At 43.6% G+C, this 27,933-nt stretch overlaps 1 protein-coding gene across 1 annotated transcript in view; it reads right to left on the reverse strand.

Moving 5' to 3' along the window:
- LOC140727283 (5-hydroxytryptamine receptor 1F-like) overlaps positions 1-27,933 on the reverse strand; it is a 331,539-nt gene that overhangs the window by 161,489 nt on the left and 142,117 nt on the right. The window contains exon 3 of the mRNA XM_073044544.1: positions 6,256-6,599. The gene's annotated coding sequence lies outside the window, so the exon portion shown is untranslated. The remainder of the gene's footprint in view (positions 1-6,255; positions 6,600-27,933) is intronic.

A 27,933-nucleotide genomic window follows, 5' to 3' on the forward strand; every position in this document is an offset into this window, starting at 1 on the left:
CCCTTCCTGAATACTTAGCAATGGCACCCTACCCAAAAACTGAGCAATGGCACCCTACCCAAACACTGAACAATGGCACCTGACCCGAACACCGAACAAAGGCACCCTACCCAAACACTGAGCAATGGCACCCTACCTGAACTCTGAAGAATGGCACCCTACCCAAACACTGTAGCAATGGCACCCTACCCGAATACTGAACAATGGCACCCTACCCGAACACTGAGCAATGACACACTACCCAAACACTGAGCAATGGCACCCTACCTGAACACTGAGCCATGGCACCCTACCCGAACACTGAACAATGACACCATACCCAAACTCTGAACAATGACACCCTACCCAAAAACTGAGCAATGGCACCCTACCCGAACACTGAACAATGGCACCCTACCCAAACACTGAGCAATGGCACCCTACCCGAACACTGAGCAATGGCACCCGACCCGAACACCGAACAATGGCACCCTACCCAAACACTGAGCAATGGCACCCTACCTGAACACTGAGCAATGGCACCCTACCCAAACACTGAACAATGGCACCCTACCCAAACACGGAACAATGGCACCCTACCCAAACACTGAGCAATGGCACCCTACCCAAACACAGAGCAATGGCACCCTACCCAAACACTGTAGCAATGGCACCCTACCCGAATACTGAACAATGGCACCCTACCCGAATACTGAACAATGGCATCCTACCCGAACACTGAGCAATGACACTCTACCCAAACACTGAGCAATGGCACCCTACCTGAACACTGAGCCATGTCACCCTACCCGAACACTGAACAATGACACCATACCCAAACACTGAACAATGACACCCTACCCAAACACTGAACAATGACACCCTACCCAAAAACTGAGCAATGGCACCCTACCTGAACACTGAGCAATGGCACCCTACCCGAACACTTAGCAATGGTACCCTACCCAAAAACTGAGCAATGGCACCCTACCCAAAAACTGAGCAATGGCACCCTACCCAAACACTGAACAATGGCACCCTACCTGAATACTTAGCAATGGCACCCTACCCAAAAACTGAGCAATGGCACCCTACCCAAACACTGAACAATGGCACCTGACCCGAACACCGAACAAAGGCACCCTACCCAAACACTGAGCAATGGCACCCTACCTGAACACTGAAGAATGGCACCCTACCCGAATACTGTAGCAATGGCACCCTACCCGAATACTGAACAATGGCATCCTACCCGAACACTGAGCAATGGCACCCTACCCAAACACTGAACAATGGTACCCTACCCAAACACTGAGCAATGGCACCCTAACCAAACACTGAACAATGGCACCCTACCCGAACACCGAACAATGGCACCCTACCCAAACACTGAGCAATGGCACCCTACCCGAACACCGAACAATGGCACCCTACCCAAACACTGAGCAATGACACCCTAACCGAACACTGAACAATGGCACACTACCCGAATACTGAACAATGGCACCCTACCCGAACACTGAGCAATGGCACCCTACCCAAACACTGAACAATGGCACCCTACCCAAACACTGAGCAATGGCACCCTACCCAAACACTGAACAATGGCACCCTACCCGAACACCGAACAATGGCACCCTACCCGAACACTGTAGCAATGGCACCCAACCCGAATACTGAACAATGGCACCCTACCCGAACACTGAGCAATGGCACCCTACCCAAACACTGAACAATGGCACCCGACCCGAACACCGAACAATGGCACCCTACCAAACACTGAGCAATGGCACCCTACCTGAACTCTGAACAATGGTACCCTACCCGAACACTGTAGAAATGGCACCCTACCCGAATACTGAACAATGGCACCCTACCCGAACACTGAGCAATGGCACCCTACCTGAACACTGAACAATGGCACCCTACCCGAACACTGTAGCAATGGCACACTACCTGAACTCTGAACAATGGTACCCTACCCGAACACTGTAGAAATGGCACCCTACCCGAATACTGAACAATGGCACCCTACCCGAACACTGAGCGATGGCACCCTACCTGAACACTGAACAATGGCACCCTACCCGAACACTGTAGCAATGGCACCCTACCCAAATACTGAACAATGGCACCCTACCCGAACACTGAGCAATGGCACCCTACCTGAACACTGAACAATGGCACCCTACCTGAACACTGTAGCAATGGCACCCTACCCAAACACTGAACAATGGCACCCTACCCAAACACTGAACAATCGCACACTACCTGAACACTGAACAATCGCACCCTACCCAAACACTGAACAATGGCACCCTACCTGAACACTGTCGCAATGGCACCCTACCCAAACACTGAACAATGGCACCCTACCTGAACACTGAGCAATGGCACCCTACCTGAACACTGAACAATGGTACCCTACCCAAAAACTGAGCAATGGTACCCTACCTGAACACTGAACAATGGCACCCTAACCAAAAACTGAGCAATGGCACCCTACCCGAACACTGAACAATGGCACACTACCCAAACACTGAGCAATGGCACCCTACCTGAACACTGAGCAATGGCACCCTACCCGAACACTGAACAATGACACCCTACCCAAAAACTGAGCAATGGCACCCTACCGGAACACTGAACAACGACACCCTACCCAAACACTGAACAATGGCACCCTACCTGAACACTGAGCAATGGCACCCTACCCGAACACTGAACAATGGCACCCTACCCAAACACTGAACAATGACACCCTACCCAAAAACTGAGCAATGGCACCCTACCTGAACACTGAGCAATGGCACCCTACCCGAACACTTAGCAATGGTACCCTACCCAAAAACTGAGCAATGGCACCCTACCCAAAAACTGAGCAATGGCACCCTACCCTAACACTGAACAATGGCACACTACCCAAACACTGAACAATGACACCTTACCCAAAAACTGAGCAATGGCACCCTACCTGAACACTGAGCAATGGCACCCTACCCGAACACTTAGCAATGGTACCCTACCCAAAAACTGAGCAATGGCACCCTACCCAAAAACTGAGCAATGGCACCCTACCCAAACACTGAACAATGGCACCCTTCCTGAATACTTAGCAATGGCACCCTACCCAAAAACTGAGCAATGGCACCCTACCCAAACACTGAACAATGGCACCTGACCCGAACACCGAACAAAGGCACCCTACCCAAACACTGAGCAATGGCACCCTACCTGAACTCTGAAGAATGGCACCCTACCCAAACACTGTAGCAATGGCACCCTACCCGAATACTGAACAATGGCACCCTACCCGAACACTGAGCAATGACACACTACCCAAACACTGAGCAATGGCACCCTACCTGAACACTGAGCCATGGCACCCTACCCGAACACTGAACAATGACACCATACCCAAACTCTGAACAATGACACCCTACCCAAAAACTGAGCAATGGCACCCTACCCGAACACTGAACAATGGCACCCTACCCAAACACTGAGCAATGGCACCCTACCCGAACACTGAGCAATGGCACCCGACCCGAACACCGAACAATGGCACCCTACCCAAACACTGAGCAATGGCACCCTACCTGAACACTGAGCAATGGCACCCTACCCAAACACTGAACAATGGCACCCTACCCAAACACGGAACAATGGCACCCTACCCAAACACTGAGCAATGGCACCCTACCCAAACACAGAGCAATGGCACCCTACCCAAACACTGTAGCAATGGCACCCTACCCGAATACTGAACAATGGCACCCTACCCGAATACTGAACAATGGCATCCTACCCGAACACTGAGCAATGACACACTACCCAAACACTGAGCAATGGCACCCTACCTGAACACTGAGCCATGTCACCCTACCCGAACACTGAACAATGACACCATACCCAAACACTGAACAATGACACCCTACCCAAAAACTGAGCAATGGCACCCTACCCGAACACTGAACAATGGCACCCTACCCAAACACTGAGCAATGGCACCCTACCCGAACACTGAGCAATGGCACCCGACCCGAACACCGAACAATGGCACCCTACCCAAACACTGAGCAATGGCACCCTACCTGAACACTGAGCAATGGCACCCTACCCAAACACTGAACAATGGCACCCTACCCAAACACGGAACAATGGCACCCTACCCAAACACTGAGCAATGGCACCCTACCCAAACACAGAGCAATGGCACCCTACCCGAACACTGAGCAATGGAAATCAGTTGAGAAAGAATTTGACAGGCAAATGACATACACAGCCTTTAAAAAGATAAAGATTTGTTTATGGAAAAACGCTAAATTATTCAAAAGAGCTTAAGTGAACATTTTTCCAATCTTTCTGAAGCAATTACAATGCAACAATAGTGTAGGTGCTGAACATCATAAGTAAATCAAGCTATCGGGAGGTTTTATTATATAATGATCACTTATCTTGGCTTTGAGCTAAGAGCCAAGCAAAGTCTAGGCTAAATCGACACTTTTTTTATCAACTAGATATAAATCAGTAGCAGTTATAGATTAATGCTTTAACTTGTCAGCTCAGTTTATAGTGCAATGGAGTATCAATGGGGAGAGGGCAACTGAAGCATCGTTGGTTTTACTCACTGGTGTGTTGATTTGACTCTCTGCAAATTCTATGTTATATTGACTGTCCTGTTGTACATTCTATTTATTACAAATTACTATAAATTGCACATTGCACTGTTAGACAGAGACATAATGTGAAGATTTTTACTCCTCATGTATATGAAGGAGGTAAGTAATAAATCATATCAGTTCAGTTCAATTCAATTCAATATACTGTCTGATCTTTCTGTTTGCATTCTAACCAGGGCAAGAATGCCTAAGGAATCCTACCTAATGGTAGCTGTAGAAAGTAGATCTAAGAATGAAATATTAAACATTTCACGGTGTCAGTCTCTCAGACTATTATAAACAGAAAATATGAGGAAGAATAGATCATTCAACCTTCCTGGCCGCTCCATCATTCAAAACAATCATGGCTAACCCTCCACCGCAATATCGCATTCTCTGTCTCTCCCCTACCCCTGATGCCATTTGTGTTCTAAAATCAATCTACCTCCTTTTTTATTATGTTCATCAACCTTCCTTCTGTGGTAGTGAATTCCACAGGTCAATGACATCTGAGTGAACAAATTTACCCTCAACTCAATCCTAAAGGTCTTGTCCCATATTCTGAGTCTGTGATCCCTCATTCTTGATCTCCAGCTTCATCCTCCCAGCATCCAGCCCTGTGAGAATTTTATATGTTTCAATTATATCATCCCTCTTTCTTTTAAATTCAATTGAATCCATTTGTAGACAACCCAATATCTCCTCATACAACAGTCCAACAATCCTGGGATTCAGTCTGCAGAACCTTTCACCTTCCCTTCATGGCAAGTACATCCCTTCTTAGGCAAGGGTAGACTACACACTATTCACCGGCTGTGATCTTGCCAAGGCCTTGCAAAAATGAAGTGAAACACCTCTGCTCCTTTCTCAAAACTGTTTGTAATGAAAGCCAACATGCTAGTTGCTTTCCTAGCTGCTTAAAATGCTTGTAGGAAGTAACTACTGCACAAGTGCACCATTCCCTTATTTCTATTTAAATAATACTCCGTTTTTCTGTTTTGCTCACTGAGTTTGCAATCAAATTGTCTGTGTCTCTTTGCATCCTTCTCACAGCTCACAATATCACCCCATTAACTAAAGGTTAAAAGAAAGAACCATGCGGTGCACTGTAGCTTCCCCAGAGGCCTGCTACAGTAGTTTTCTTGTACCTCATTTCACAGCAACGTCTGTGAGTGGTCCAGTTGAAATTCTGGTCAAATGAGAACTGGGATTTCATATTTTCTTGTAACATAGGAGGCTATTTAGCTCATCATGTCTCAGAACAACCCTATCAATCCAATTCTCCTTGTGATCTATTCTGTCTCCTGTGCCCACCCGTTCCCACCCACCTACAGAGCCGATTAATCTAGTGAAGAGTATGTCATTGGAATGTAGTATCAATACCAGCAGACATGCCTGGAGCGCAGTGTCTGGAGCTGTGAGGCAGCCTTATTGCACAACTGTGCTACTCGTTGCTTAACTTTCTGACTTGGTTTATGACAAATACTTGGAACTCAGTAACTGGTACTTACTTCCTTTGAGTATATAAAGGAAGGTGGTTATTCAATAAAGAGTTGTTCATTTCCATGCACAATGTAAATCACCCAACCACGAGCAAGTACAATTTCTGACTAACCTGGATTTGTGTACGAAACAAATGCAGATCCTTCATTTCACCAGGCAGTGTTGACGGGTGTTCACAGTAGTGTCGTATGTTGCAAGTTGTTTTGCTGTCTGACTGTAGAACATTGCTTCTGCTCTGCACTTGCTTTCTCTTCTGTCACAGTGGCCTACTATTAAAACAGTGGCTTCATGGCAGTACTGTGGACGCTACATTCCAGTGAATAAACAGTGTACAAGAGTGTTTCATTTTATGGCAAAGTTCCAGTTAGTACTTTTCTATTTTCCGTTCCTCAGCATTCTCTCCTTCTCTCCAGTCTGGATCTCTTGGGCCGTCTTCATTAAGGAAGCATCAAGGATCTAGGAATCAAATTAAAACATCAAAGTGTGATAGTCAGAATCAGAATTAACATCATCAGCAAATGTCGTGAAATTTGTTAACTTTGCAGCAATAGTACAACGCAATACTTAATATAGGAAAAAAAGTGTGTGTGTGTGTGTGTGTGTGTGTGTGTGTGTGTGTGTGTGTGTGTGTGTGTGTGTGTGTGTGTGTGTGTGTGTGTGTGTGTGTGTGTGTGTGTGTGTGTGTGTGTGTGTGTGTGTGTGTGTATCTTAAATAGTTAAATTAAATAAGTAGTGCAAAAAACTAGAAATAAAGAAGCAGTGAGGTAGTTTTCATGGGCTCAATGTCCATTCAGAGATCGAATGGCGGAGGGGAAGAAACTGTTGCTTCTCTACTCCCTGTAAACTCAACAACGTGTGGCTATTTCTGCTCTAACTTCATCTACAAGTTTGCAGTTGTACCACTGTAGTGGGCTGCATCTCAAATAATGACGAGCTGGAATACAGGAGATAGAAACCATTGAGCAGTGGTTTCATGTCAGTAACCTTTCCCTCAATGTCAACAGGTTCTTTAAAGTTTTTATAGCCAGAGATGGTAATGGGGACAAGCTCCTATTAAATGCTCCCAATGATGTGCACTTCAAATAGCCTCTGACAACCAGATCCAGCTCCTGACCTTCACGTGTGGCTTAGGTACTAAGCCCGGCAAAACCATTTCTATTGACAGGAGAAGGGGGAAAGGCGGGTTACTGGTGCCTTAAATCCAGTTGCTTCAGGCAGATGGGGCTCATCAACCGTGGCTGGCTGCTACCTAGGAGAAGGAAAACTCTGATCTCAAACCTCTGCTGCCTTGCAGCTATACCCACACATAGGGAAGTCTTCGGGAGTAAACCTCGAGAGAAATATCCAGAGCTGGAGACCCTAGGGCAGCTCTATGCTGACTGGCAACTCCTGCGGTGCTGCCAGTACCAAACTGTATCGGTCGCTGCCATTCCTTTGGGCTCATCCGATGTGTGGAGTGGGGGAGCTTGCTATGTGGGCAAAAGCTTGTTCTCCATGTTATACTGCCCAGGCTTGTGTACCTGGACAGTTAGGATGCAATATCCGTGGTCAACTCTGATTGACGGAGGCTCTCACAATGTCAACAAAACAAAAGAGCTGGGCATTGACTTCAGATAGGTGAAGGAGTGTCTGGTGGATTCATATGCTCCCATGAATAATGACATTGAGGTTTAGAGAGTTAAGAGCTTCAAGTTCCTAAGTGTGAACATTACCAATAGCCTGCTCTGGTTCAACCATCTTGATGTCAAGAAAGCTCACCAATGCCTCTTTCTCCTCAGAAGGAAAAGGAAATTCAGCATGACCCATGGACAAATACCTATTTTTATTGAAGCACCACAGAAAGCACTCGATCTGAATACATAATTGTTTGGTATGGCGACTACTTTACACAAGACCTCAAGAAATTGCGAAAAAGTTGTGGACACAGCTCAACTCATAACAGGTACCAGCTTCCCCTCTATGGACTCTGCCTATACTTCTCACTGCCTCAGTTAGGCAGCCAGCATAATGAAAATCCACACCCCCCCTGCACATTTTCCCTTCTCCCCACTCCCATCGGGCAGAAGATCCAAAAATCCAAAAGCACTATCATTGGTGTTGAGGACAGCTGTTATCTGACTCTTGAATGGGCTCCTTGTAAAATAAAATGGACTCTTGGCTTTACAAATTACCTCACTATGATCTTGTGCTTTATCATTTACCTGCACTGTATTCTTTCTGCAGCTTTTACACTTTATTCTGCATTGGTATTGTTTTACCTTATTCTAGCTCAATGTACTGTTCAATGACAAACAATATGCAAGACAAGCTTTTCACTATATCTTGGTACCTGTGACAATAATGAACCAATACCAATGCCAAAGATTATTTCTTCATCTACACATCTTCCAGATCTTCCAAAAATGTACTCAAGAGAATATTCTTGATATTATTTTGCCTCATTCCATATTAGGTAAAAACATACTTTTAAAATATTCACTTGAACACATTTCAGAAATGCCTCCTTTTCTTTTCTCCTTACTTTAACTTGATTCCTGTTAATATTAGAGTAAATGAATTCCCTTATGTCACTCCTTCATGCCTCTTACATATGTGTCCATAAATTTGCTCTTATTTTCTTATTCCTTGCTTTCTATTTCTGTTTCTAGAGAGAAAGAGATAGATAGGTGGATAGATAGATAGAGAGAAAGAGAAAGGCAGACAGACAAACAAACAGAACAGAGGGAGAGAGAGAGGCAGACAAACTGACAGAACAGAGAGAGAGATAGAGAGAGAGAGAGAGAGAGAGAGAGAGAGAGAGAGAGAGAGAGAGAGAGAGAGAGAGAGAGGTGAATTCTGTTGTATAAATGATCAGATAATGGATTATATGATAAATATACAGCCTCACCACTAGAGGTTTGTTATGTGTATCTGTGCTGAAATGCAATGACTGCTCTTGATAAACTGAGGTCAGATCATTAATATAATTTCGATGCACTTCATGTGCGACACTAATGATACCAAGGGAACAACAAAGCTGGAATATTGAGCACCAGCAGTCAATAAAAATATTAGATCATGACTGAGCACTGTTGCCAAATAATCTTCTGGCATTGGCAAGGTGAATAGGAGTGGGTGGACAGGAGGGAACATGACTCATGTGACACAGTAGGGAAAGGCAAGACTGTGAAGAAGGCTCAGAACAATGGTGATAAGGCATTCATTTTATAATGCACCTGCCTTTCAAACCAGCATGTGGATGAAGCACTCTTTAGGCACTCTAATCCCCTAATTTAAATTATCCTAGCACTCTGCTTTTTTCCCACACTCCAAAGAGGGTGTTTAATTGTTCTTTCACACAATGCACAATAATCTGAAGGGGACTAATCAGTGAATCACTATCACCCTAGTTGCTTGTGATACTCTGGTTTGCACATTAAATCACTACAATGTTTTATTTTCACATTAAATAAATTTAATATATGGCCATCTGGTGAATGATAAGTGATTCTGCAGCTTTGTATACTAATTCATAGTTTAACCTTGAATAAAGCAGACACAATTAAATTCCTGTGAATGTGCCAAAAGACAGGAAATTTAACGCAGTTAACTTACTCTCCATGCATTAATTGAATTGCACTGTTATTTGGTTATTACTGGTCATAACTGACATACTGGACACAATGTATGGACTCACTTTCAAGGACTGTACAGCTCATATTCACAGTATTATTAATAATTATTACACCTCATTTTTTTCTCAGCTCAAGCTGATAAAATGTTGACATAACCAAGCATACTCATTTCTCAATTGCGAGGAACTTGCAGGCTATTCTTGTGTGGCTTGGCTTCTGTGGTTTTCTGGAGATCTACACAAATATTGCTGTGAAGGCTTAATTGTTTAATGCTATTGTGTAGTGACTTTGGGATAATACCAGTTGGGTAAATGTATACCATGTTCTTGTTCCATAGTCTTTCAAATTCCTCTCCAAATACAGCATATTTCTGGTGTTTTTCACTATTTTATTTTTTATGTTATGTGTGTTTGGAATGGTTATATCTACTAAATACGTTGTTCTTGCTTGATTATCCTGTAATATTACATCTGGTCAGTTATTATGGACTGTCCTATCTGTAATAATGGATCAGTCATTATATAATTTGTAGGACTCTGACTCTAAAACTGGATCAGGCTTGCACTTAGTATGGTGTCTTTTATGAGTTTCTATTTTAAAGCAAGATTTTGCTGAATGTTGTTTGCTACTTGATGGTGTCTGTGTAAGTAATCAGATTGAGTTAAACTGCTACAGGATCCTGTAAAGTGTTGAATTGTTTCTAGTATCCCTTGACATTTTCTGCACTTATCATGTTGAATTTGTAGGTCTTTTATTATGCATTTTCGATTATTTTTTGGTGTAAATCATTTTTTGGTCCTGTATTGCCACAGGGAACCGTTCTGTTTCTGGGAAGAGGTCTCCTACTCTGAGCCAGGCGTTTGACACTTCCTTGTCAACATCTATTCTGCTCAGATCATGGGGATGCCTTCCAAGAAGGGATTATTATTATTATTATTATTATTATTATTATTATTTTATGTTTGCACATTGCTTGTTTTGTCAGTTTTTCTGTGTAGCTTTCCATTGATTCTATTATATTTCTTTGTTCTACTGTGCATGCCTGCAAGAAAATGAATCTCAGGGCAGTACAGCTGTGTAGCAGTTAACACAATGCTTTAAAGCAGCACCAATCACTGTTCAGGGTTCAATTCCCACAGCTGTCTGCAAGGGTTTTGCACATTCTCCCTGTGACCATGTGGGTTTCCTCTGGGTGCCCTTGTTTCCTCCCACATTGCAAAGTGTTAGAGTGAGGGTGAGTGCATTGTGGGCATGCTATGGTGATGCTGGAAGGGTGGCAAAACTTGCGGACTGCCCTCTGCACATCTTGGACCATCTGGGTCATTGACGCAAAGAAAGCATTTCACTGTATGAATTTTCGATGTACGTGTCAAAGCTAATCTAATCTGTCTATGATTAATTAATGAGTAATGGATTTGTGATTCAGCCTTTAAATTCCCAGGTGTTGGTATCAGGGAAGTGTTATGGAGATGGTAGAAATGCTCAGACTCCTTCTCCACCAATTAAACGTGGAATGCCTGTAGATTACTGTGGCAAGTGAAGGCAATTTCAAATTTTATTGCTTGGTTTCATGAACAAAACTGACTACAGCAGAATTTAGTATCTTTTCCTGCCTGCTCTGTTGATGCTGCAGAGAAGACAAAGCTTGAAAGGTCCATCCGTTTGCCCAGGATAGTGTCCACTTGCAATATTCCAACACCCTGGCACACACAGGCAGAGCTTCACTGCATTCCATGCCCACAGTAACATTTTTAGTTTACATATGTATAGCAACAAAATTGTGTGTATTTGGAAGATTACGATTATCATCAATACTGCTAAAAGATTGTTGTAAAAGGATAACAAAGAAGATGCTGGGGGAACCCAAGTTTCATTTTCCTCCATAGATAGTGCCTGACTTGCTGGACTCTTCCAGCAAACTACTACTTCAGATTCTAACATCAGCAGTTTCTGATATGAAGGGCGTTTTTTTTTGTATGTCATGTTTTAACTTCAATTGAATTAATGTTAAATGGATCAAAATATTTAATCTTTAATATTACCTGTGACCAGTTCATGAATATGCACAATAAACTTCCATCCTAAAATATCTAATCAAAATTCATTCTTGGCTTGTAGTAATATCAAATTTCTCCAAGCAGATTTATTTTTCATTTATTAGAGATAATTACAAAGGATAATACCATCTGCAGCCACAAGAACGTGACTGTGCAGCCATATTAAACTCTAGCTTCTCCCCTGCATTAATCACTTTGATGATTCAATTCCATTGCACATTTTGCAAGAAGTGAAAAGGACAAATTGGTTGTAAATCCACAGTTAAAGAGATGTCAGTTATTTATCTTGAAATATTGGCAACATCACAGAAAGTATTTAGATTGACAGCACAACATAAACTGCTACCTAATAGATATACTTTGATCCTGAAAATCTTGATAAACTCTACATTGAATCATTCAAATATTTAGTAAGACATTTTCAAACATTTAATAAAACATTTAGTATGGTTAAAGATTCCCTTTCACTTGTCAAAACATTATTGTGGTTATACTGCATTCACACATCAATCTGTATTCACCTGTTGATTTTGCAAGCCTTTGGTATCCATTCAAAGGAAACAGCTTCAGAAGAAGACAGCTTCAGATAGTTGCATTTACTATTGATTTGCCGTCACAGATTTCATCTATAAATTAAAGAGAAATCTTTGCAATAAACTGCCTGCAGATTTTGACAGCCACTTGCTACAGAATGGTTACTGCTATCAGCTGCTAGTGTTCACTGATCAATATGGGCAACCCATATACAAGAGGAAATCTAAAGCAATTTTCCATTTATTTTATTATTCATTTTCAGGTTGACGGCATTATTGGAAAGGCCAGAATTCTTTTCCTATCTGAAACCGTCCTTTGGAAAGAGGAGGTGACTACATCCAGTGACCACTTTTTTAGCTACACCTGTACATCTTGTTAATGCAAATATCTAATCAGCCATTCATGTGGCAGCAACTCAATGAGAGCTGTTATCTTTTGCAACCTCAAAACAATAAATTAATTCAATGGAAGACACGAGTGTCCGAAATGCGGGTCTAACATCGTCTTTACTTTAAGCGAGGTGTGCTCGTATCACATGGTAGTGTGATGATGTATGCAATTAACATATTTTTACATATAACTCATAATTATCTAAGCAAACAAGAATGCTTAATCAAGCAATATATATACAACTCAAATATGACAAAAATATTAAATACACAACAGTCCTCCTTGCTTAGCTGTAAACTCCAACTCACTAGAGAATGCATTGCAACTATATACACAGTATATTATATAATATAACTACATATACAAAGATAGAGGTCCCATTCAGGCCTAAAGATTTAATTGCTGTGTGGGTTAACATCTTTCCTGACAAGAGGGATCACTCTGCTAGGCAGGTGAGAAGCGTAGCTGTGAAACAATCTCAGGTTCTGTGGCCTTCCCCGTGGTGGTTATCGCAGTTATCTGTAAAACTGCAGCAAGTGTTTTTGACAGCTCTGGACACCTTTCTTCTCCTTTCCTCTCTCTGGATCTCTTTCTTTTTCTTTCTCATGTCCCTTCTCTCTTTCACACCATTCTCTTTCTCGTTCACATTCTTTCTCTCCATCTTTTTCCTCATTTTTCTTCTTCTAGTTTGTGCATCTTTATCTTGGAAAGGTGCATTTAGTTTACTGGAGAATCCTCTTATTAATCTTTCTATTGCTTCCTTTATGATATAATCTCTCCTCTTGGTTTCCTCATCCACAACACCATCTAAGAAATCCGGTTTTCATATCTCCATTGACTCTTCATCAAGCTGGGCTTTGGTCATTGGATCTACTTTTACAAGCAGCTTTTTGTCTTCCTCTTGAAGTCATGCAATAGCCTTAATACACACAGAGTAGATCCTGTTTCTTTATTTTCACCTTTCCTGAAGCTCCTTGAACTCCCTTCCAGCTTAAAACCAAGACACATTTTACAAATAACATATCAGAAGCTTCCTCAGATATGTCGCCTACAAAAACTGTTGTAGTGCTTTCATCACTTTCATGCTTCCTCTGAGCAGCATGGCCCTTTTTTGGTCCAATATGCTTTCAACTCAAAGGCACAGAAGTTGGTACCAACACCAGCTGCTTCTCTGTCGGGCAACAGTTCAGGGTATTTGGCACGGGGACAGTTGTGGCATCATCCAGTACCTTTCTTAATTTGCTTTCATATGGCTTCATTGCGGGGGATGTGGCATGCAAATGGTGGATGGATCTCCAATCAAGTTGTAGATGTCTCAGCCAATCACACCCCCACAATGCTGGTCCTTCTGCTTTTACCACATTCAAACTCAAAGGGGCTCGCTGGTTGCTGTATTTCAGTTATAAAATATGCTTTCCAATCAGAGGCACAGAGTAGATGTCATTCCCACATGAGTTATCTCTTCTGAAGTGTAAGTTCTTAGTTGGATATCTATAGGCTTCAGTTCAATATCTGTGAAAAGCCATTCAAACCCTTTTTGTGGAATGACTGAAACTTCCGAATGTGTCCAATTTAATTTTAATTAATTTGCTTATCACTTCTTGTATAAGCCGTATTGCTCGCCGATTATTAATTTTCACACTGTAAATCTCAAGGCTACACAATCCTCAGTCACTCTCATCATTATCAGAATTTTCATCGACAGCATGCAGATTAGTGCTCTTCTTGAAACGTCAACTTGAACTTCTATCTTTTTCTCTTCTCTGTGCAGTTATTTTTCTCTGCTCGACATGCTCTTTGTATCTTTCTGCTTTGTTGCATCTTCTGCGAATTTCGCCGCTATACCTGCACTGGTCTGATGTGTGTGAGCTCCTGCCACAATGGTAACACAGATTGTTTGGCCAGACGGGTTTCTCTTTAGATGTATCTTTGTTCACACTCACTTTCATTCCTGACTCCAACTTAATTGCATATCTGCCCCCAGTTTCCACTAAAATAACGATTTCCGCTGCTCTTTTAAATATAAGCTGTGCTTTGGTCAAGAGCCATTTTAAAATGCTTTCCAGTAAGGTTCCACAAATTAAGCAATCTCTTAGTGTATCATTAAGATGATTACCAATCTGACAATGCTCAGACAATCTCTTCAATCCAGCAATTCAGCCACATAGGCTGAAATGGCCTTCCCTTCCTTTTGATTCTCCTTATGAAGCCCACCATATGAGGAACGTCTGGCAGCTCTTGGGCTGTATTCCCTGGACTTCAGGAGAATGAGGGGGGGTCTCAAAGAAAAATTCCGAATGTTAAAAGGCCTGAACAGATTAGATATGGCAAAGTTATTTCCCATGGTAGGGGATTCCAGGACAAGAGGGCACGACTTCAGGACTGAAGGACGTCCATTTAGAACAGAGATGTGGAGATATTCCTTTAGTCAGAGGGTGGTAAATCTGTGGAATTTGTTGCCACGAGTGGCTGTGGGGGCCAAGACTTTGGGTGCATTTAAGGCAGAGATGGATATGTTCTTGATTAGCCAGGGCATCAATGGGTATGGGGAGAAGGTAGGGGAGTGGGGATGACTGTTAGAATTGGATCAGCCCATGATTGAATGGTGGAGCAGAGTCAATAGGCTGAATGGCCTACTTCTGTTCTTCAGCTTTATGGCCTTATGGTCTTAAAGCATTCTAAACGTTCCTGGATCATTTCTACTATATTTAGCAAACCCCATTTAAGATGGTTTTGCTGGAGCAGTCAAAAATTGAAGCATACTGTATGCCTTTTAACCTCATACACTTAGCAAAGTTGGTATCACTTTTCACTGGCTATTTTATATGCTTTACAATACTGCACAATATGCTCAGGGTAAAAAATCCAATTATCAGTTGTGAATCAATCATTTTTATCTTTCTGATGTAACCAGCCATTTTTGCTTTTTTAATGATTATTATCACTCAGTACTCTTTATGAACCGTGAATGTTTCTGTTGATAGCCTCAATCGTGTCTTCCCTTCCAGAGCACATATGCTGCTCAGTTTTGACATCACGTTTTGTCTTATTTCGAACAATAAGACAAATTGTTTTGTCTCGCTGCACTTAAACAGGTCAGTACTCATGTTGGGTTCATTTTAAAAAAACTTGTCACCAATGTTAGGTTTTGTAACTTCAAAACATAATCTAATTCGAAGGAGACACAGGAGTCTGAACTGCAGGTGAAACTTCTTTACTTTAAACAAGGCACACATGCATCACATGGTAGTGTGATGACATAACAGTATGCAATTTGTGTATTTTTACATATAACCTTGCAGTGTTCTCGCTCAGATGTAAGAGAACGCTGAACTAAACACCGAGGTAAACCGTAGTCAATGAAAACAGGATCGCAGTAAGATTAACCATTTACTGTTCACTCTTCCACATTAACGTATGGTGAAAACTGTTGATAAAACAATACAAAATTTGTACAGTATTTGTTTCCTTCTTGATATCACATTTACATCGTAAATACTTGCAAAAGTAAACTACAACAACTACATTACATTAAAATGCAGCATACAGTCAGAATCTACCTACACCATTGACTGCTTTAAATACACTTCAACACAAACTATCCGCAACTCTTTAACTAATGAAAACATAAACCTTATCAACCGTCCTTACTTTTAACAGAATCAGCGTTAACATTTTAATTCAACACATCGATTATCTCATGAACTTACGGCGTTGCTTCACTATGTTTCTAATGCGTAGAAAGACAACTTTTCTTGCGCTGATCTTGCACATGTGAGCCCCCTCCTTCCCGTTTCTCCAAACTGGTATTTTCCCACAAGACGCGGCGAAACCGGATGTGACGTCATCGCATGCCGCGATATATCACAGACAACGAATTTACTTTAACAATCCTAACTTTAACTAAAAAATGCTAACAAACGAATTACTAAAGCAAAAATATTATAAACTAAACAAATGCCATAAAGGCAACACACTCCCCGCTTGACCTTCGTAAGGTCACAATGAACATAATACAAAACTTCAGTCTCTAAATCAGTCCTTAGGTAGAAGTAGAATGACTTCTGTAACTGGCCTTTGATAAATTTTCACATCACCTTGGTCGGTAGTTTTCAACTCAACCTTCCTGACATGTCCATCCCTACTAGGGAATGTGGCAGTGATTCTGGCCATTGGCCAGCTGTTGCAGGCAATTTGCTTGTCCCTGAGCAGGACTAAATCTCCAACTTGAAGATTCCTGCAGGGTTCTGTCCACTTTTGTCTGTGTTGCAACAAAGGTAGATATTCCTGTCTCCAACGAGACCAGAACCGATTTGCCAGAGCCTGGACCTGTCTCCATTGCTTTGTGTACAAATCCTTATCAGAGAAGTCCCCTGGTGGAGGGGGTCTCCTGCCTTCTGCATAAGGAGCATTGATGGTGAGAGTATGAAGGGGTTTTCTGGGTCAGAAGACACAGGTAGGAGTGGTCGTGCATTTATAATGGCTGTGACCTCTGCCATTAGTGTGCACAATACCTCGTGGGTCAATCAGGTGCATTGCTGCATCTCAGGTTTCCTTTTCAGGGTTTTTTGCAAGGACGTGAACCGCTTGACTGCCTGCTCTTTGTTGTTTGGCAAGCGCTGGCGTGGTTCTCTGAAAGGTAGTGGGGCGACCCCATTATTTGCTTCATCTCTGAAGACCTTGGTGTCCTTTGTTTTTAAGAAAATGGCGTCTTGAGCTGATGGAGCAAGTTTATTATCATGCTCAGTTTGAGCGAAGACTGACTGACCCAGTGTCTTGTCGGTTACTTTACATTTGTTAAAGCCTTGTCGTGCTTCCTTGATACACATGAAACTTGTGCAGGGTTGAAAAATTGAATGGCGGCCACTCTCTAGCACATTGGTCTTGAATGTGTTAACCGTCGGTTTGTGTACATTGCCAGGGCACACCTCTCCTATCACCACCCAGCCCAGATCCAACGTTGCGCAAAGGGGGCGTCGTGTGGTCCATTGACCTGCTGCCTAATCTTGTGCACCCGAAGAACATCTCTTCCTAATAGCAGGAGTATTTCTGCTTTTGGATCTAGTTCTGGGATGTGCTTGGCAATGTGGTGGAGATGTGGCTGGTGTAACACCGCACTTGGCATCGGGACCTCAGTGCGGTTATTCAAAATTTCATCGCACTCTAAGAGTGGAGGGAGACAGATGACGACTTTACCATCCAGGGACTCGAGCTGGAAGCCTTCTGCCCTCCTTCCATAAGTTTCCACGCTGCCTGAGCAAGTTCTAAGGTAGTATGGGAACTGATTACTCTCAATGTGGAACAAGTTAAAGAACTCTGGACTGACTAGTGAGCGATTGCTCTGATCGTCCAGAATTACATAGGCTTTGATGGCCTTGTCTTCGGCTCCCTTAGGGTACACCTTAGTGAGGCAGATCTTTGAACAAGAACGGCTTGACTGAGCTTGACCGCAAACTTCTGTGCAGCTCGAGCTGACAACAGTTGTCCTGGAGTGAGCCTCTCCCTCCCTGCCATCCTGTTGTGGGGGTGAAGGAGCTTTGTCGGTTTGCGGTAACGGGCCGGGATGCATGGCCCCATCGTGATTAGTGCTATTACATTCCGGACACTTCACGGCGATCGTACACTCTCTAGCAAGGTGAGAGGTAGAGGAACAGCATTTAAAACATATTCTTTTCTCCTTGAGAAGGGCCAACCTCTCTTCAAGGGGTTTTTCCCTAAACATTCTGCATTCTTTGAGGGGGTGGGGTTTGTTATGCAATGGGCAATTCTTGCTAGGGTCATTGTTAGTTGTAAAGGCTTCAGTCTTAAGCACTGAGACAGGTTTATTAATGTTGAAATTATTCAAAGAGGATTTATCTGGCTTGGTGTAAATTGTACTGCTTCCTGGACCCAAGAGTCTAGGGTCGTTTCGCTTCTTCGCCTCCTTGCACACAAACCTAGTGAAATACTCAAAGGGAGGAAATCGACTTTTGTGGTCTTCCTTGTACTCTGAGGCAACAGACACCCACCTTTCCTGCAGCCCAAATGGAAGTTTGTCCACAATTTGTCTAATCCCGTATGGAGTATCTAGGTATACTAGACCAGTTGAGTAGCCATCTTCTTTGGCGCCTTGAATCTCCATGAGTAAATCTCTGAGCTCTCTTAACTTAGTATGGTCCTTGGCTGACACCTTAGGAAAATTTTCCAGATGTCAGTATAGCGCCGCTTCAATAATTTCAGGGACCGCCTAGCCCTCCCGAAGTCTCTCCCATGCTTTGCTTAAGGCTAGCTTGGGGTTGTTGATGTACACTGAACATATGCGTCTCACCTGTTCGCATGATTCTTTTCCCAGCCATTTGCCATAAGATCCAACTCTTGGGTTGCTCTGAGCTGGACTCCGTCTATAGCGTTGGTGAATGTGGAGTACCATGCACGGTAATTTTCAGGTTTATCATCAAACTGGTATAGTCCTGAAGTGACGAGATCTCGTCGTGCTAAATACTGTGCCATGGGTTCAACTGCAAGTGGCATGCGGGCTGTGGGAATATGTCGGCGGGTATATGACAGAGGGCGTATATCTGTTATGGAATTTGCTGTTCTGAATTCGGCCTTTGGCTCTCTTCTCGCCAAATCTGGTAAGTTTGGTGTTGAGAAGTATTTGTCATCAGCCCTTTCATTCTTGAATTCATCGCGGAGTTGCGAGGGTAAGTTGTCTTCCTCGGATGGATGTGATACAATCGGGCCTCTCTGAGACTCCTCATGAAATGGGACGTTATCAAATAAGTATGGAGAGGAAGAATGAATCTTCCAGTCTATTTGAGATTGGACATAGTCACTTGTGCGTTCCAATCTGATCTTTTCTGAAGTAGATTTTACGTCAACCAGATCATGCATTTCTTCAGCATCTTCTATTAACTCTGCTTCCACCCTGGCAGCTTCTGCTTCTCGTTGTAGCGTCAGCACTTCTAACTCTGACGCTATCCTTGCCCTTTCCAACTGGTTTTTGGCTTCTCTGGCAGCCTTTTCCATTTCTCTGGCAGCCGCTTCCTTCTGGCTTTCGGCTTCTCTAGCAGCCGCTTCCATTTCTCTGGCAGCCGCTTCCCTCTGGTTTTCAGCTTCTCTGGCAGCCGCTTCCATTTTCAATTTTGCTTCTCGTTTGGCGTAGAGCGCTCGCACCCTGGCGGATTCTGCTTTAGCTCTTGCATGGGCGGCCTTACTTGATGATGCCCTACTGCCCCTGTCGCTGGATGGCAACGACTTGATGCTGGATCGAGTTGTCATTGCAGCACTTGAAACACCTGATAATGCCGCCTTTTCACTGTAGTGTTCTCGCTCAGGTGTAAGAGAACGCTGAACTAAACACCGAGGTAAACCGTAGTCAATGAAAACAGGATCGCAGTAAGATTAACCATTTACTGTTCACTCTTCCACATTAACATATGGTGAAAACTGTTGATAAAACAATACAAAATTTGTACAGTATTTGTTTCCTTCTTGATATCACATTTACATTGTAAATACTTGCAGAAGTAAACTACAACAACTACATTACATTAAAATGCAGCATACAGTCAGAATCTACCTACGCCATTGACTGCTTTAAATACACTTCAACACAAACTATCCGTAACTCTTTAACTAATGAAAACATAAACCTTATCAACCGTCCTTACTTTTAACAGAATCAGCGTTAACATTTTAATTCAACACATCGATTATCTCATGAACTTACGGCGTTGCTTCACTATGTTTCTAATGCGTAGAAAGACAACTTTTCTTGTGCTGATCTTGCACATGTGAGCCCCCTCCTTCCCATTTCTCCAAACCGGTATTTTCCCACAAGACGTGGCGAAACCGGATGTGACGTCATCACATGCCGCAATATATCACAGACAACAAATTTACTTTAACAATCCTAACTTTAACTAAAAAATGCTAACAAACGAATTACTAAAGCGAAAATATTATAAACTAAACAAATGCCATAAAGGCAACACAAACCTGTAATTAATTAACTAAACTTGTTTAACAAACAAGAATGCTTAATGAGTCAACCAACACATTTCATATTATTCAAACAAGATTATTCAAATATTACTGAAACATAAGGGCCGAACCAGATTAAAAAGATAAAGGAGACAAAGCTGAGCGTGGAGGATGTTCATCTCACGTCTCTGAGGGCTTCACTCACCTCGGGATTGAACTGACTCTGCTGCTGCAGCCATCAGAGCACACTTCAGCACTGAGCCTGGCTCCACGGCCGTGGCTTGCGGCCATCTTGGAATGCTGCAGCGCTAAACCGGCTCATGGCCGTGGACTTACTTTCAGGGACTATGTGGCTCGTGGTTCTGCAGATTGTTTGCTTGCTTTTTTTATGGTTTGCACAGTTTGTTCTTTCTTTTTCACACATTGAATGCATGCCTATCTTCATGGTGAGGGGTTTTTCATCAATTCTATCATATTTCTTTGTTCTATGGCCAACTGCAAGATGAGTTTCAAGGTTGTATATGGTATACATATTTTGATAACAAATGTACTTTGAACTTTAAATCATGTGCCCTTCGACCACATATTGAATATCTCAGCCTCTACAGCTCCTTGAGAAAGAACTCCAAATCTTTGAAAGTCCTGAACTGCCGTGGGTAATTCCAGAGTTCTGCCAGATATGGAACTCCAGGATTCTGATCGCACAATAATAAAGGAATGATGATATATTTCCAAGCAGGTATGGTTGATGATTGAGAGGGGAAGTTTAACATCTTGGTGCCCTGATGCGTTAGCTACCTTTGTCCTTGTTGGTGATAGGGGGTGGTGGATCAGAGGACAGTGGCAAGATCCTGAGTATTCACAAGGTGAGTTGCTCAGGGTGTATTGAGAAATATATACCTGAAATGTAATCACTATGTACTAGCTATTTACTCACTATGTAATCACTCCTATGTACTGAATATTACTATGTATTATTTTACCAGACACATTTTACTATGTATTGTTTTACTAGATACCTTGTATTCTCTTAGCTACATACCGTGGCAGTTAAAGAACATCTGTTTATCCTAAGCAGCACTAATTAGCTGAAATGTACTCCATATATTATACAATAGAATGGCTTATGAAGAGATAACGGTGTCAGACAGGATGGTACGAACAGGAAATGTAATGTGAGGGAGGTTAAGGAGGCTGACTGAGAAACAACCGTGGCCAGGAATGAGGCCCCAATGCGAACTGGAAAGAAATACTGGTGGCGCACTAAGAGCTAGGCAAGAGCGATTGATTAGTTAATGTATAGATGATATGCAACTAAAGAATGATTGGGTATGCTGATAAAACCGAAATGTAACTGAGATAAGAAATTACTATAAAGAATGCTGTACACCGGAGCTCGGGGGGCTTTTGGTGACAAGTTCATTGATTGCCTCAGCCTTTGTTTGCAAATAAAGGTTTAAACTTCTCGAAGGATCGTCTGCATCTCTTGGTCATTTCAAATAACCATGACAAAATTGGCGTCACGAACGGGATTGGAAAGAGACCCGCAAAAAGGATTCGGCGGCTTGAGGCCGCTTCCCGGTCCCTCGGGAGCCCTCACAGAGCTAACAGAATTACGGGTGCACCCAGAAAAAAGGTAAGTGCTTTTTGCGAAAATTTGGACTAAAATTCTGTTGGTTTAGTGGGTCTCGGGGACTCAGAAGTATGTAGCAACTGCCGAAGGGTCTCTCCGATCCAAAGAATCTGGCAGAATTGGGGGTTTGATAGGAGGCTCAGAAGATTGATTGAGAACACTGCAGTGGGGTTAAGTACGAATAAGGTAATAAAAAGTTGAGTAAAGAAAAATTCCACGTGGTGTTGGTAAGTCCCTGTGGATACCGCTTCACACAAAATGAAGGGCTGAACGGGCAGGGACAGTGAAGAGAAAGTTCTGTGGATACTGCCCTAGGTTGGGGACTGCTCGGGCAGAATGAAATGGAAGGTAAGAAGAGTTTGATAAATTGCTTGAACACTGGTAGAATAGACTGTAGGGCTAGGCGCAGAGATAGGATAAGGGAGGTATTTGGGCTGTAAGACTTTTTAAAAATAATACCTAAGAGAAGAGGAAAATAACATGGCAGAAGAAAAAGGAACAGCAGTAGACATACTGTGCAAAAAATTTCCAGTAAGTAGAGGTGAGATCACTGCAATTTCAGAGAAATGGGAAAAAAGAACCAAAAACCTGCGCACGAAATGGCCAAAAGAAGGGGCATTCAATGTAAGCTTGTGTGAAGAGATGGAAGCACTAATTAAAAATCATAAACCAAACGATATGTCCAAGAAAAGGGAGGAAAGGAGAGAGCAGGAGATGGAAGTATTGAAACTTTTTAGGATGGAGGAAGAGAGATTGAGAAAGACAGGCAGGATATTGATAATAAACGAAAAAGACGCAAGGGAACAGGAAAAACAGTCGGGTGGGGGAGAGGAAAAGCCTAACAGAAACCCGGCTTCAGCTCCATACCCGGATTTAAAAGAAGTAGAAAGACCCCCTCCCTATTATGAGCAGGAAACACCCAAGCAATGCCCCATAATATCAGGAACAGTAAGCCTGCAGGGGGAAGTAGAGGTCTGGGATCCTGAGGAGGAAAGAAGGAAATATGAGAGGGTGAGAGAGGTGCTGAGGAACGAGATAGAGGAAGAAAAGATAAGGATGGAACAGGAAAGAAGGGAGATGGAAAGAGAAGTTGAAAGGCTACAGCAGCTGAGAGAGAAGAGGGATTATGAGGAGTATCAGTTATACTATAGAGATGGACCGACTAGAAGGGAACGGGAATCATCTAGAAGGCAAGAACGGAGTGAGTTGAGAGGAAGTTGGAGGAAGGTAGGAGACGAGAGTTTGGAAGAAGCTCGAGAGAGAACGGAGAGGCAGATACTGGAGATGGAAGAGGGGACTAGAGGAGAGAAGGAGCAAGGGAGAAGGTATACCCCAGGGAGGTATGAGTGGCAGCCAGTAGAAATAGGGTCAGCAATAGATGAAGAATCAGGTGAGGAAGGAAGCTTGATTACATGGAGCGGGGAGAAGGAAATGCTGCCACTGCTAGTAAAAGGATCGGAACAAGTACAGTATATACCTTGGGGATCCCAGGACCTGGAAGGGCTGAAAAATACTCTGCCTAGTCTGCATGAGGGGGTAGGAAAGTGGATTAGGGCCTTCGAGGAGGAAACAACAGGACGATTGTTGGCTACGGGAGATTTGAAGGCACTGCTGATAAGATTGATGGGAACTTCCAAGCTAAAAGAGCTGATGGAAATGGCTGGCTTACAGAACGTGGACAACCCAAAGACTAACGGAGTCAGTTTTGATCCAATGAGGCAGAGGGTATGGCAGGCCCTCAGGAAGCTTTATCCACCCAGAGTGGACCTTAAAGGGAGAACCACTGGGAGACACTGAAAACCCAGCAGCCTATGTAGAAAACCAGTTGAAAAGGTGGAGACTGGAGACTGAGCAATAGCTTGTTTCTGAACTCACTGTTCCGACAAAGCATTCTGGACGCAATGCTTCCGCAAGTCAAATCTAAATTGGAGGAAGTGGTTGGGCTGACGTCGCTGACCCCACAAGCATTCAGCGATCACGTAGTCCACGCGCTGGAGAAATATCGGAGAGACAAACGAAAGTTGGCTGAGCAGCAAGAAGAGGTGCAACGAAAGCTATTGCAAATGCAGCTCGAAGAACTGAAAAAGAAGGAAAAAGAGAAAAGCAAAAAGATGCTGCCAGCTACCACCACTGTGAGTACAGCCATTAAAGTGAATGAAGCACCGCTAGATGGAGGAACCGGTCATTCTGTCAGTCAGGGGCCAGAAAACCCCATGCCAATAATGAATGTCTTCAGAGGAGCATTTCCACAGATGCCCTATCAGGGACAGAGTAGATTTAAGCAACAGCCCAGACAGGACTGGAAGTCCCAAGGAGGGGGGCAGAGGAGTTATGGGCAGAGAGGATTAGTGAGGAGACAGGGGGAAAGAGAGATAGAAAGATTATGCTGGGGATGCAGCCGGCCTGGACACATGAGGAGAGACTGCCCATTTAAACCATAGCCCATCTAGTATCAGCAGGAGCCGATGGTAAGGGAGCCACAGTTTGGCCACATGCCGGCTTCTGGGGGTCTGAGCGGACCTGTGAACCCCTATGCAAGGTATTAGGGGTGCCCCGAGTACTCGAGTGGGAAGGGACATTACCCAATGATAACAAGGGAGGCAGAGGAGGAACCTATGGTTCAGGTTATGTTGGAAGGGCAACTGACACCAATGATGATAGATACTGGAGCCACGTACACTTGTGTACAGCCACAGTATGCCCTTCACCTTCCCATGTCAGGAAAGCTTATTAAGATGGTAGGGTTCTCGGGGAAAACACAGTTGACACAGTGCACAGCTCCAGTGCATTTGAGAATGGGAAATAAAGGAATTGTTTTACCAGTACCAGTATCTAAAGGAACTCCGATTAATTTGTTAGGCCGAGATGCTTTATTGAAACTGGAATTAAAATTAGAATGTACTAGAAATGGGCTGAGTGTGGAAAGAACAGACGCTCAGCTAATAGTTAGGGAGGCTAAGAGAGCCAATGTTTTTTGGATAGGGGACATAGAAGATCAGATCTGGGATACCTGGGAAAAGTGGAAACAGGGCGTGCAGGCCATATTACCTGAGGCTGTAGCACCCAAATTTGAGTTACATTGTACTGTAATTTTCGACGAGACTCAGAGTAAGGAGGTAGTGGAGAGATGGAACCTGAGGACAGATATCTGACAACACCTGAAAGGGGAAGCTATAGTAATTGGGAAGCAGGGGGCGGCCCTGAAAGTCAGCTGGAATACCTTTTTGGAGAAATGGTACAGGATACTGGAAGCTGTACCCCACATAACCCTGCTGGTAAATGAGGGATACCAGTCTAAAGACCTAGGACCCCTAGTAAAGCAGGTAAACACTGTAACGGTTTGGAGAAAGGTTATGCCTGAGGTATGGATATCCAGAGACAACAACTACGTTAAGATAGGGGTAAACATAGATGTGACAGGAACTATGAAGGAGGTCAAAGTAACTCCTCAGCCACACATGCCATTGTTGGGGAAGGCAGAGGGCCAGCAGAAAGATAAAAGGTTGGACAAGTTGCCATCTATTCTGTGGCCGCAACATGACACGGACGTGGGGCAAATAAAAACAGCCAGTCCGGTGGAGGTAAGGTTGAGGAAAGGAGCAGTTCCACCTAGGAGTCCACAATATCCCTTAAGACCGGAAGCAGAAGAAGGTATAGCGCCGACGATACAGGGACTGTTAGGGGCAGGAGTGCTTAAGAGGGTAAACAGCCCCTGCGATACTCTGCTGTTGCCTGTCCCAAAAGCGGACAAGTCTAAGTGGAGACTGGTGCATAACTTACGAGCAGTGAATGAGGTAGTGGAGGATTTGGCAGCAGTGGTCCCAAATCCACACACGCTGCTGACTAATATCCCGCCAGAAGCGAGCTACTTTTCAGTGATTGATTTGTGTTCGGCTTTCTTCGGCATTCCCTTAGCCGAACAGTGTCAGTATTTGTTTGCATTTACATACAGAGGCAACCAGTACACCTACACTAGAATGCCACAAGGATTTAAGCATTTGCCACATGTTTTTAACCGTATTGAAGGCAGATTTGGATGACATTCCGCTGGAAAGTACACTGATACAGTATGTGGATGATTTGTTGATTTGCTCTGAAAGTGAGGAGCAGTGTGAACAGGATACTATGACTCTTTTAGCGAAACTGGCGTATGGAGGACATAAAGTGTCTAAGAAAAAGCTGCAGTTTTGTAAGCAGCAGGTGGAATACTTAGGGAGGATGGTATCTAAAGGTGTGAAGGCAGTAGCACCTAGTCAGATTGAGGCAATAACGAAGGCTCCAAAGCCCCAGACAGTAGGGCAGATGATGACGTTTCTGGGAATGACAGGATATAGCTCAGACTGGATTGGAGAATATGCTGAGATTGTAGCACCACTGAGGAAGATAATGAAGGAAGCAGGCCATACCAATTTGAGAACGAGCCTGCAGTGGAATGAGGAGGCAGAGACAGCCTTCAACACTATTAAACAGGAATTGCAGTCAGCCCCGGCATTAGCTTTGCCCGACTACGAAAAGGCTTTCCATCTGTATGTATCTAATTGACGGGAAGGCTATGCCGCAGCAGTGTTGCACAAGAGACAGGTACAGGGAAAGCGAAGCAGCCAATAGTGTACTACAGTGCAAAACTGGATGAGGTGGCCCAGGGGTATCCACCTTGTTATCAGGGATTGGCAGCACTGTACTATGCGTATGAGAAGGCATCATCTGTAACTATGGGTTATCCTGTGATTCTATACACACACCACAAGGTAGCAGAATTGCTGGATAGAGGGAAATTTGTGCTAACACCAGCCAGGATAGCAGCGTACCAGATGCTGCTGACATTTCCAGATGTAACCATACAAAGATGTACCACCAACAACGTAGCCGATTATGTCCCTTTGAGCTGCGAAGGAGAACCCCATGATTGTGTAGGGAAAACAATGACATTTGCCAAGCTGAGAGCAGATTTACGGTCAGAGCCACTGGAGGATTTGGATAAAAAGGTTTTGTTTGTAGATGGTTCTTGCTATAGGGATTATGATGGGAATCATGCAGGATTCTCAGTGGTACAGCAGGACCAGTTAAGCTTCAAGACCATCAGAGTGGAAGCTTGTCCACAACCATGCTCCACTCAACTAGCAGAACTCAAGGCTTTGACAGCAGCATGTGAGATGATGGAAGGTAAGAAGGTAGACGTTTACACTGATTCGGCATATGCCCATGGGATGTGTCATCTGTTTGGGGCAGTGTGGAAACAGAGAGGTTTTAGGAAGAGTAATGGAGACACCATACAGCATTGTCAGCAAATTTCAGACTTAATAAAAGCGCTTATGAAACCCCAAGCACTGGCTATAGTGAAATGCCAGGCACATAAGAAAGGGAATGATGTGATAACAAAAGGAAATCAAGCTGCAGACGAAGCGGCCAGGAAAGCGTCTGGGTGTACGTCGGCTGTTATTGCACCCCAGGTAAGCCTAGAGCCGGAACCGATGATAGAGAACCTGGTTGAAATGCAAGGTAGGGCAACGTTGGCAGAACAGACGATGTGGAGGCGAAGGGGGGCCAAGCAGAACTCAGAAGGCTTGTGGAGCACGGAGGATGGTTTGCGGGTAGCA

This window comes from Hemitrygon akajei, chromosome 5 (genome assembly GCF_048418815.1).
Source record: "Hemitrygon akajei chromosome 5, sHemAka1.3, whole genome shotgun sequence".
Taxonomy (NCBI): domain Eukaryota; kingdom Metazoa; phylum Chordata; class Chondrichthyes; order Myliobatiformes; family Dasyatidae; genus Hemitrygon; species Hemitrygon akajei.